We start from the raw sequence: 12,306 nt of genomic DNA, 5'->3' as shown, positions 1-12,306 counted from the left end.
CTCCTGTTAGGCCATCATCTACACGGCATAGCCCTGAATTTTCCAATGCGCAGCTCTTTGCAAAAGAGAGATATTGGCAAGGAAAAGCTGTCTTGTACCTTTGCATTTTTCTCCCAAACGAAGGACACTAGAAAGAAAATTTTAAAGCCTCCTGTTAGGCCATCATCTACACGGCATAGCCCTGAATTTTCCAATGCGCAGCTTTGTGCAAAAGAGAGATATTGGCAAGGAAAAGCTGTCTTGTACCTTTGCATTTTTCTCCCAAACGAAGGACACTAGAAAGAAAATTTTAAAGCCTCCTGTTAGGCCATCATCTACACGGCATAGCCCTGAATTTTCCAATGCGCAGCTCTTTGCAAAAGAGAGATATTGGCAAGGAAAAGCTGTCTTGTACCTTTGCATTTTTCTCCCAAACGAAGGACACTAGAAAGAAAATTTTAAAGCCTCCTGTTAGGCCATCATCTACACGGCATAGCCCTGAATTTTCCAATGCGCAGCTCTTTGCAAAAGAGAGATATTGGCAAGGAAAAGCTGTCTTGTACCTTTGCATTTTTCTCCCAAACGAAGGACACTAGAAAGAAAATTTTAAAGCCTCCTGTTAGGCCATCATCTACACGGCATAACCCTGAATTTTCCAATGCGCAGCTCTTTGCAAAAGAGAGATATTGGCAAGGAAAAGCTGTCTTGTACCTTTGCATTTTTCTCCCAAACGAAGGACACTAGAAAGAAAATTTTAAAGCCTCCTGTTAGGCCATCATCTACACGGCATAGCCCTGAATTTTCCAATGCGCTGCTCTTTGCAAAAGAGAGATATTGGCAAGGAAAAGCTGTCTTGTACCTTTGCATTTTTCTCCCAAACGAAGGACACTAGAAAGAAAATTTTAAAGCCTCCTGTTAGGCCATCATCTACACGGCATAGCCCTGAATTTTCCAATGCGCAGCTTTGTGCAAAAGAGAGATATTGGCAAGGAAAAGCTGTCTTGTACCATTGGATTTTTCTCCCAAACGAAGGACACTAGAATGAAAATTTTAAAGCCTCCTGTTAGTGCTTCATCTACACGGTATAGCCCTGAATTTTCCAATGCGTAGCTCTTTGCAAAAGAGAGATATTGGCAAGGAAAAGCTGTCTTGTACCTTTGCATTTTTCTCCCAAACGAAGGACACTAGAAATAAAATTTTAAAGCCTCCTGTTAGGCCATCATCTACACGGCATAGCCCTGAATTTTCCAATGCGCAGCTCTTTGCAAAAGAGAGATATTGGCAAGGAAAAGCTGTCTTGTACCTTTGCATTTTTCTCCCAAACGAAGGACACTAGAAAGAAAATTTTAAAGCCTCCTGTTAGGCCATCATCTACACGGCATAGCCCTGAATTTTCCAATGCGCAGCTTTGTGCAAAAGAGAGATATTGGCAAGGAAAAGCTGTCTTGTACCTTTGCATTTTTCTCCCAAACGAAGGACACTAGAAAGAAAATTTTAAAGCCTCCTGTTAGGCCATCATCTACACGGCATAGCCCTGAATTTTCCAATGCGCAGCTCTTTGCAAAAGAGAGATATTGGCAAGGAAAAGCTGTCTTGTACCTTTGCATTTTTCTCCCAAACGAAGGACACTAGAAAGAAAATTTTAAAGCCTCCTGTTAGGCCATCATCTACACGGCATAGCCCTGAATTTTCCAATGCGCAGCTCTTTGCAAAAGAGAGATATTGGCAAGGAAAAGCTGTCTTGTACCTTTGCATTTTTCTCCCAAACGAAGGACACTAGAAAGAAAATTTTAAAGCCTCCTGTTAGGCCATCATCTACACGGCATAGCCCTGAATTTTCCAATGCGCAGCTCTTTGCAAAAGAGAGATATTGGCAAGGAAAAGCTGTCTTGTACCTTTGCATTTTTCTCCCAAACGAAGGACACTAGAAAGAAAATTTTAAAGCCTCCTGTTAGGCCATCATCTACACGGCATAGCCCTGAATTTTCCAATGCGCAGCTCTTTGCAAAAGAGAGATATTGGCAAGGAAAAGCTGTCTTGTACCTTTGCATTTTTCTCCCAAACGAAGGACACTAGAAAGAAAATTTTAAAGCCTCCTGTTAGGCCATCATCTACACGGCATAGCCCTGAATTTTCCAATGCGCAGCTTTGTGCAAAAGAGAGATATTGGCAAGGAAAAGCTGTCTTGTACCATTGGATTTTTCTCCCAAACGAAGGACACTAGAATGAAAATTTTAAAGCCTCCTGTTAGTGCTTCATCTACACGGTATAGCCCTGAATTTTCCAATGCGTAGCTCTTTGCAAAAGAGAGATATTGGCAAGGAAAAGCTGTCTTGTACCTTTGCATTTTTCTCCCAAACGAAGGACACTAGAAAGAAAATTTTAAAGCCTCCTGTTAGGCCATCATCTACACGGCATAGCCCTGAATTTTCCAATGCGCAGCTTTGTGCAAAAGAGAGATATTGGCAAGGAAAAGCTGTCTTGTACCATTGGATTTTTCTCCCAAACGAAGGACACTAGAATGAAAATTTTAAAGCCTCCTGTTAGTGCTTCATCTACACGGTATAGCCCTGAATTTTCCAATGCGTAGCTCTTTGCAAAAGAGAGATATTGGCAAGGAAAAGCTGTCTTGTACCTTTGCATTTTTCTCCCAAACTAAGGACACTAGAAATAAAATTTTAAAGCCTCCTGTTAGGCCATCATCTACACGGCATAGCCCTGAATTTTCCAATGCGCAGCTCTTTGCAAAAGAGAGATATTGGAAAGGAAAAGCTGTCTTGTACCTTTGCATTTTTCTCCCAAACGAAGGACACTAGAAATAAAATTTTAAAGCCTCCTGTTAGGCCATCATCTACACGGCATAGCCCTGAATTTTCCAATGCGCAGCTCTTTGCAAAAGAGAGATATTGGCAAGGAAAAGCTGTCTTGTACCTTTGCATTTTTCTCCCAAACGAAGGACACTAGAAATAAAATTTTAAAGCCTCCTGTTAGGCCATCATCTACACGGCATAGCCCTGAATTTTCCAATGCGCAGCTCTTTGCAAAAGAGAGATATTGGCAAGGAAAAGCTGTCTTGTACCTTTGCATTTTTCTCCCAAACGAAGGACACTAGAAAGAAAATTTTAAAGCCTCCTGTTAGGCCATCATCTACACGGCATAGCCCTGAATTTTCCAATGCGCAGCTTTGTACAAAAGAGAGATATTGGCAAGGAAAAGCTGTCTTGTACCTTTGCATTTTTCTCCCAAACGAAGGACACTAGAAAGAAAATTTTAAAGCCTCCTGTTAGGCCATCATCTACACGGCATAGCCCTGAATTTTCCAATGCGCAGCTCTTTGCAAAAGAGAGATATTGGCAAGGAAAAGCTGTCTTGTACCTTTGCATTTTTCTCCCAAACGAAGGACACTAGAAAGAAAATTTTAAAGCCTCCTGTTAGGCCATCATCTACACGGCATAGCCCTGAATTTTCCAATGCGCAGCTCTTTGCAAAAGAGAGATATTGGCAAGGAAAAGCTGTCTTGTACCTTTGCATTTTTCTCCCAAACGAAGGACACTAGAAAGAAAATTTTAAAGCCTCCTGTTAGGCCATCATCTACACGGCATAACCCTGAATTTTCCAATGCGCAGCTCTTTGCAAAAGAGAGATATTGGCAAGGAAAAGCTGTCTTGTACCTTTGCATTTTTCTCCCAAACGAAGGACACTAGAAAGAAAATTTTAAAGCCTCCTGTTAGGCCATCATCTACACGGCATAGCCCTGAATTTTCCAATGCGCAGCTTTGTGCAAAAGAGAGATATTGGCAAGGAAAAGCTGTCTTGTACCATTGGATTTTTCTCCCAAACGAAGGACACTAGAATGAAAATTTTAAAGCCTCCTGTTAGTGCTTCATCTACACGGTATAGCCCTGAATTTTCCAATGCGTAGCTCTTTGCAAAAGAGAGATATTGGCAAGGAAAAGCTGTCTTGTACCTTTGCATTTTTCTCCCAAACGAAGGACACTAGAAATAAAATTTTAAAGCCTCCTGTTAGGCCATCATCTACACGGCATAGCCCTGAATTTTCCAATGCGCAGCTCTTTGCAAAAGAGAGATATTGGCAAGGAAAAGCTGTCTTGTACCTTTGCATTTTTCTCCCAAACGAAGGACACTAGAAAGAAAATTTTAAAGCCTCCTGTTAGGCCATCATCTACACGGCATAGCCCTGAATTTTCCAATGCGCAGCTTTGTGCAAAAGAGAGATATTGGCAAGGAAAAGCTGTCTTGTACCTTTGCATTTTTCTCCCAAACGAAGGACACTAGAAAGATAATTTTAAAGCCTCCTGTTAGGCCATCATCTACACGGCATAGCCCTGAATTTTCCAATGCGCAGCTCTTTGCAAAAGAGAGATATTGGCAAGGAAAAGCTGTCTTGTACCTTTGCATTTTTCTCCCAAACGAAGGACACTAGAAAGAAAATTTTAAAGCCTCCTGTTAGGCCATCATCTACACGGCATAGCCCTGAATTTTCCAATGCGCAGCTCTTTGCAAAAGAGAGATATTGGCAAGGAAAAGCTGTCTTGTACCTTTGCATTTTTCTCCCAAACGAAGGACACTAGAAAGAAAATTTTAAAGCCTCCTGTTAGGCCATCATCTACACGGCATAGCCCTGAATTTTCCAATGCGCAGCTCTTTGCAAAAGAGAGATATTGGCAAGGAAAAGCTGTCTTGTACCTTTGCATTTTTCTCCCAAACGAAGGACACTAGAAAGAAAATTTTAAAGCCTCCTGTTAGGCCATCATCTACACGGCATAGCCCTGAATTTTCCAATGCGCAGCTTTGTGCAAAAGAGAGATATTGGCAAGGAAAAGCTGTCTTGTACCATTGGATTTTTCTCCCAAACGAAGGACACTAGAATGAAAATTTTAAAGCCTCCTGTTAGTGCTTCATCTACACGGTATAGCCCTGAATTTTCCAATGCGTAGCTCTTTGCAAAAGAGAGATATTGGCAAGGAAAAGCTGTCTTGTACCTTTGCATTTTTCTCCCAAACGAAGGACACTAGAAATAAAATTTTAAAGCCTCCTGTTAGGCCATCATCTACACGGCATAGCCCTGAATTTTCCAATGCGCAGCTCTTTGCAAAAGAGAGATATTGGCAAGGAAAAGCTGTCTTGTACCTTTGCATTTTTCTCCCAAACGAAGGACACTAGAAAGAAAATTTTAAAGCCTCCTGTTAGGCCATCATCTACACGGCATAGCCCTGAATTTTCCAATGCGCAGCTTTGTGCAAAAGAGAGATATTGGCAAGGAAAAGCTGTCTTGTACCTTTGCATTTTTCTCCCAAACGAAGGACACTAGAAAGATAATTTTAAAGCCTCCTGTTAGGCCATCATCTACACGGCATAGCCCTGAATTTTCCAATGCGCAGCTCTTTGCAAAAGAGAGATATTGGCAAGGAAAAGCTGTCTTGTACCTTTGCATTTTTCTCCCAAACGAAGGACACTAGAAAGAAAATTTTAAAGCCTCCTGTTAGGCCATCATCTACACGGCATAGCCCTGAATTTTCCAATGCGCAGCTCTTTGCAAAAGAGAGATATTGGCAAGGAAAAGCTGTCTTGTACCTTTGCATTTTTCTCCCAAACGAAGGACACTAGAAAGAAAATTTTAAAGCCTCCTGTTAGGCCATCATCTACACGGCATAGCCCTGAATTTTCCAATGCGCAGCTCTTTGCAAAAGAGAGATATTGGCAAGGAAAAGCTGTCTTGTACCTTTGCATTTTTCTCCCAAACGAAGGACACTAGAAAGAAAATTTTAAAGCCTCCTGTTAGGCCATCATCTACACGGCATAGCCCTGAATTTTCCAATGCGCAGCTCTTTGCAAAAGAGAGATATTGGCAAGGAAAAGCTGTCTTGTACCTTTGCATTTTTCTCCCAAACGAAGGACACTAGAAAGAAAATTTTAAAGCCTCCTGTTAGGCCATCATCTACATGGCATAGCCCTGAATTTTCCAATGCGCAGCTTTGTGCAAAAGAGAGATATTGGCAAGGAAAAGCTGTCTTGTACCATTGGATTTTTCTCCCAAACGAAGGACACTAGAATGAAAATTTTAAAGCCTCCTGTTAGTGCTTCATCTACACGGTATAGCCCTGAATTTTCCAATGCGTAGCTCTTTGCAAAAGAGAGATATTGGCAAGGAAAAGCTGTCTTGTACCTTTGCATTTTTCTCCCAAACGAAGGACACTAGAAATAAAATTTTAAAGCCTCCTGTTAGGCCATCATCTACACGGCATAGCCCTGAATTTTCCAATGCGCAGCTCTTTGCAAAAGAGAGATATTGGCAAGGAAAAGCTGTCTTGTACCTTTGCATTTTTCTCCCAAACGAAGGACACTAGAAATAAAATTTTAAAGCCTCCTGTTAGGCCATCATCTACACGGCATAGCCCTGAATTTTCCAATGTGCAGCTCTTTGCAAAAGAGAGATATTGGCAAGGAAAAGCTGTCTTGTACCTTTGCATTTTTCTCCCAAACGAAGGACACTAGAAATAAAATTTTAAAGCCTCCTGTTAGGCCATCATCTACACGGCATAGCCCTGAATTTTCCAATGCGCAGCTCTTTGCAAAAGAGAGATATTGGCAAGGAAAAGCTGTCTTGTACCTTTGCATTTTTCTCCTAAACGAAGGACACTAGAAAGAAAATTTTAAAGCCTCCTGTTAGGCCATCATCTACACGGCATAGCCCTGAATTTTCCAATGCGCAGCTCTTTGCAAAAGAGAGATATTGGAAAGGAAAAGCTGTCTTGTACCTTTGCATTTTTCTCCCAAACGAAGGACACTAGAAATAAAATTTTAAAGCCTCCTGTTAGGCCATCATCTACACGGCATAGCCCTGAATTTTCCAATGCGCAGCTCTTTGCAAAAGAGAGATATTGGCAAGGAAAAGCTGTCTTGTACCTTTGCATTTTTCTCCCAAACGAAGGACACTAGAAATAAAATTTTAAAGCCTCCTGTTAGGCCATCATCTACACGGCATAGCCCTGAATTTTCCAATGCGCAGCTCTTTGCAAAAGAGAGATATTGGCAAGGAAAAGCTGTCTTGTACCTTTGCATTTTTCTCCCAAACGAAGGACACTAGAAAGAAAATTTTAAAGCCTCCTGTTAGGCCATCATCTACACGGCATAGCCCTGAATTTTCCAATGCGCAGCTTTGTGCAAAAGAGAGATATTGGCAAGGAAAAGCTGTCTTGTACCTTTGCATTTTTCTCCCAAACGAAGGACACTAGAAAGAAAATTTTAAAGCCTCCTGTTAGGCCATCATCTACATGGCATAGCCCTGAATTTTCCAATGCGCAGCTTTGTGCAAAAGAGAGATATTGGCAAGGAAAAGCTGTCTTGTACCATTGGATTTTTCTCCCAAACGAAGGACACTAGAATGAAAATTTTAAAGCCTCCTGTTAGTGCTTCATCTACACGGTATAGCCCTGAATTTTCCAATGCGTAGCTCTTTGCAAAAGAGAGATATTGGCAAGGAAAAGCTGTCTTGTACCTTTGCATTTTTCTCCCAAACGAAGGACACTAGAAATAAAATTTTAAAGCCTCCTGTTAGGCCATCATCTACACGGCATAGCCCTGAATTTTCCAATGCGCAGCTCTTTGCAAAAGAGAGATATTGGCAAGGAAAAGCTGTCTTGTACCTTTGCATTTTTCTCCCAAACGAAGGACACTAGAAATAAAATTTTAAAGCCTCCTGTTAGGCCATCATCTACACGGCATAGCCCTGAATTTTCCAATGTGCAGCTCTTTGCAAAAGAGAGATATTGGCAAGGAAAAGCTGTCTTGTACCTTTGCATTTTTCTCCCAAACGAAGGACACTAGAAATAAAATTTTAAAGCCTCCTGTTAGGCCATCATCTACACGGCATAGCCCTGAATTTTCCAATGCGCAGCTCTTTGCAAAAGAGAGATATTGGCAAGGAAAAGCTGTCTTGTACCTTTGCATTTTTCTCCTAAACGAAGGACACTAGAAAGAAAATTTTAAAGCCTCCTGTTAGGCCATCATCTACACGGCATAGCCCTGAATTTTCCAATGCGCAGCTCTTTGCAAAAGAGAGATATTGGAAAGGAAAAGCTGTCTTGTACCTTTGCATTTTTCTCCCAAACGAAGGACACTAGAAATAAAATTTTAAAGCCTCCTGTTAGGCCATCATCTACACGGCATAGCCCTGCATTTTCCAATGCGCAGCTCTTTGCAAAAGAGAGATATTGGCAAGGAAAAGCTGTCTTGTACCTTTGCATTTTTCTCCCAAACGAAGGACACTAGAAATAAAATTTTAAAGCCTCCTGTTAGGCCATCATCTACACGGCATAGCCCTGAATTTTCCAATGCGCAGCTCTTTGCAAAAGAGAGATATTGGCAAGGAAAAGCTGTCTTGTACCTTTGCATTTTTCTCCCAAACGAAGGACACTAGAAAGAAAATTTTAAAGCCTCCTGTTAGGCCATCATCTACATGGCATAGCCCTGAATTTTCCAATGCGCAGCTTTGTGCAAAAGAGAGATATTGGCAAGGAAAAGCTGTCTTGTACCATTGGATTTTTCTCCCAAACGAAGGACACTAGAATGAAAATTTTAAAGCCTCCTGTTAGTGCTTCATCTACACGGTATAGCCCTGAATTTTCCAATGCGTAGCTCTTTGCAAAAGAGAGATATTGGCAAGGAAAAGCTGTCTTGTACCTTTGCATTTTTCTCCCAAACGAAGGACACTAGAAATAAAATTTTAAAGCCTCCTGTTAGGCCATCATCTACACGGCATAGCCCTGAATTTTCCAATGCGCAGCTCTTTGCAAAAGAGAGATATTGGCAAGGAAAAGCTGTCTTGTACCTTTGCATTTTTCTCCCAAACGAAGGACACTAGAAATAAAATTTTAAAGCCTCCTGTTAGGCCATCATCTACACGGCATAGCCCTGAATTTTCCAATGTGCAGCTCTTTGCAAAAGAGAGATATTGGCAAGGAAAAGCTGTCTTGTACCTTTGCATTTTTCTCCCAAACGAAGGACACTAGAAATAAAATTTTAAAGCCTCCTGTTAGGCCATCATCTACACGGCATAGCCCTGAATTTTCCAATGCGCAGCTCTTTGCAAAAGAGAGATATTGGCAAGGAAAAGCTGTCTTGTACCTTTGCATTTTTCTCCTAAACGAAGGACACTAGAAAGAAAATTTTAAAGCCTCCTGTTAGGCCATCATCTACACGGCATAGCCCTGAATTTTCCAATGCGCAGCTCTTTGCAAAAGAGAGATATTGGAAAGGAAAAGCTGTCTTGTACCTTTGCATTTTTCTCCCAAACGAAGGACACTAGAAATAAAATTTTAAAGCCTCCTGTTAGGCTATCATCTACACGGCATAGCCCTGAATTTTCCAATGCGCAGCTCTTTGCAAAAGAGAGATATCGGCAAGGAAAAGCTGCATTGTACCTTTGCATTTTTCTCCCAAACGAAGGACACTAGAATGAAAATTTTAAAGCCTCCTGTTAGTGCTTTATCTACACGTTATAGCCCTGAATTTTCCAATGCCTATCTCTTTGCAAAAGAGAGATATTGGCAAGGAAAAGCTGTCTTGTACCATTGGATTTTTCTCCCAAACGAAGGACACTAGAATGAAAATTTTAAAGCCTCCTGTTAGTGCTTCATCTACACGGTATAGCCCTGAATTTTCCAATGCGTAGCTCTTTGCAAAAGAGAGATATTGGCAAGGAAAAGCTGTCTTGTACCTTTGCATTTTTCTCCCAAACGAAGGACACTAGAAATAAAATTTTAAAGCCTCCTGTTAGGCCATCATCTACACGGCATAGCCCTGAATTTTCCAATGCGCAGCTCTTTGCAAAAGAGAGATATTGGCAAGGAAAAGCTGTCTTGTACCTTTGCATTTTTCTCCCAAACGAAGGACACTAGAAATAAAATTTTAAAGCCTCCTGTTAGGCCATCATCTACACGGCATAGCCCTGAATTTTCCAATGTGCAGCTCTTTGCAAAAGAGAGATATTGGCAAGGAAAAGCTGTCTTGTACCTTTGCATTTTTCTCCCAAACGAAGGACACTAGAAATAAAATTTTAAAGCCTCCTGTTAGGCCATCATCTACACGGCATAGCCCTGAATTTTCCAATGCGCAGCTCTTTGCAAAAGAGAGATATTGGCAAGGAAAAGCTGTCTTGTACCTTTGCATTTTTCTCCTAAACGAAGGACACTAGAAAGAAAATTTTAAAGCCTCCTGTTAGGCCATCATCTACACGGCATAGCCCTGAATTTTCCAATGCGCAGCTCTTTGCAAAAGAGAGATATTGGAAAGGAAAAGCTGTCTTGTACCTTTGCATTTTTCTCCCAAACGAAGGACACTAGAAATAAAATTTTAAAGCCTCCTGTTAGGCCATCATCTACACGGCATAGCCCTGAATTTTCCAATGCGCAGCTCTTTGCAAAAGAGAGATATTGGCAAGGAAAAGCTGTCTTGTACCTTTGCATTTTTCTCCCAAACGAAGGACACTAGAAATAAAATTTTAAAGCCTCCTGTTAGGCCATCATCTACACGGCATAGCCCTGAATTTTCCAATGCGCAGCTCTTTGCAAAAGAGAGATATTGGCAAGGAAAAGCTGTCTTGTACCTTTGCATTTTTCTCCCAAACGAAGGACACTAGAAAGAAAATTTTAAAGCCTCCTGTTAGGCCATCATCTACACGGCATAGCCCTGAATTTTCCAATGCGCAGCTCTTTGCAAAAGAGAGATATTGGCAAGGAAAAGCTGTCTTGTACCTTTGCATTTTTCTCCCAAACGAAGGACACTAGAAAGAAAATTTTAAAGCCTCCTGTTAGGCCATCATCTACACGGCATAGCCCTGAATTTTCCAATGCGCAGCTCTTTGCAAAAGAGAGATATTGGCAAGGAAAAGCTGTCTTGTACCTTTGCATTTTTCTCCCAAACGAAGGACACTAGAAAGAAAATTTTAAAGCCTCCTGTTAGGCCATCATCTACACTGCATAGCCCTGAATTTTCCAATGCGCAGCTCTTTGCAAAAGAGAGATATTGGCAAGGAAAAGCTGTCTTGTACCTTTGCATTTTTCTCCCAAACGAAGGACACTAGAAAGAAAATTTTAAAGCCTCCTGTTAGGCCATCATCTACACGGCATAGCCCTGAATTTTCCAATGCGCAGCTTTGTGCAAAAGAGAGATATTGGCAAGGAAAAGTTGTCTTGTACCATTGGATTTTTCTCCCAAACGAAGGACACTAGAATGAAAATTTTAAAGCCTCCTGTTAGTGCTTCATCTACACGGTATAGCCCTGAATTTTCCAATGCGTAGCTCTTTGCAAAAGAGAGATATTGGCAAGGAAAAGCTGTCTTGTACCTTTGCATTTTTCTCCCAAACGAAGGACACTAGAAAGAAAATTTTAAAGCCTCCTGTTAGGCCATCATCTACACGGCATAGCCCTGAATTTTCCAATGCGCAGCTCTTTGCAAAAGAGAGATATTGGCAAGGAAAAGCTGTCTTGTACCTTTGCATTTTTCTCCCAAACGAAGGACACTAGAAAGAAAATTTTAAAGCCTCCTGTTAGGCCATCATCTACACGGCATAGCCCTGAATTTTCCAATGTGCAGCTCTTTGCAAAAGAGAGATATTGGCAAGGAAAAGCTGTCTTGTACCTTTGCATTTTTCTCCCAAACGAAGGACACTAGAAATAAAATTTTAAAGCCTCCTGTTAGGCCATCATCTACACGGCATAGCCCTGAATTTTCCAATGCGCAGCTCTTTGCAAAAGAGAGATATTGGCAAGGAAAAGCTGTCTTGTACCTTTGCATTTTTCTCCCAAACGAAGGACACTAGAAATAAAATTTTAAAGCCTCCTGTTAGGCCATCATCTACACGGCATAGCCCTGAATTTTCCAATGCGCAGCTCTTTGCAAAAGAGAGATATTGGCAAGGAAAAGCTGTCTTGTACCTTTGCATTTTTCTCCCAAACGAAGGACACTAGAAAGAAAATTTTAAAGCCTCCTGTTAGGCCATCATCTACACGGCATAGCCCTGAATTTTCCAATGCGCAGCTCTTTGCAAAAGAGAGATATTGGCAAGGAAAAGCTGTCTTGTACCTTTGCATTTTTCTCCCAAACGAAGGACACTAGAAAGAAAATTTTAAAGCCTCCTGTTAGGCCATCATCTACACGGCATAGCCCTGAATTTTCCAATGCGCAGCTCTTTGCAAAAGAGAGATATTGGCAAGGAAAAGCTGTCTTGTACCTTTGCATTTTTCTCCCAAACGAAGGACACTAGAAAGAAAATTTTAAAGCCTCCTGTTAGGCCATCATCTAC

This window comes from Pseudophryne corroboree, unplaced genomic scaffold (genome assembly GCF_028390025.1).
Source record: "Pseudophryne corroboree isolate aPseCor3 unplaced genomic scaffold, aPseCor3.hap2 scaffold_1188, whole genome shotgun sequence".
Taxonomy (NCBI): Eukaryota; Metazoa; Chordata; class Amphibia; order Anura; family Myobatrachidae; genus Pseudophryne; species Pseudophryne corroboree.
Note: the sequence above shows the minus strand (reverse complement) of the source record.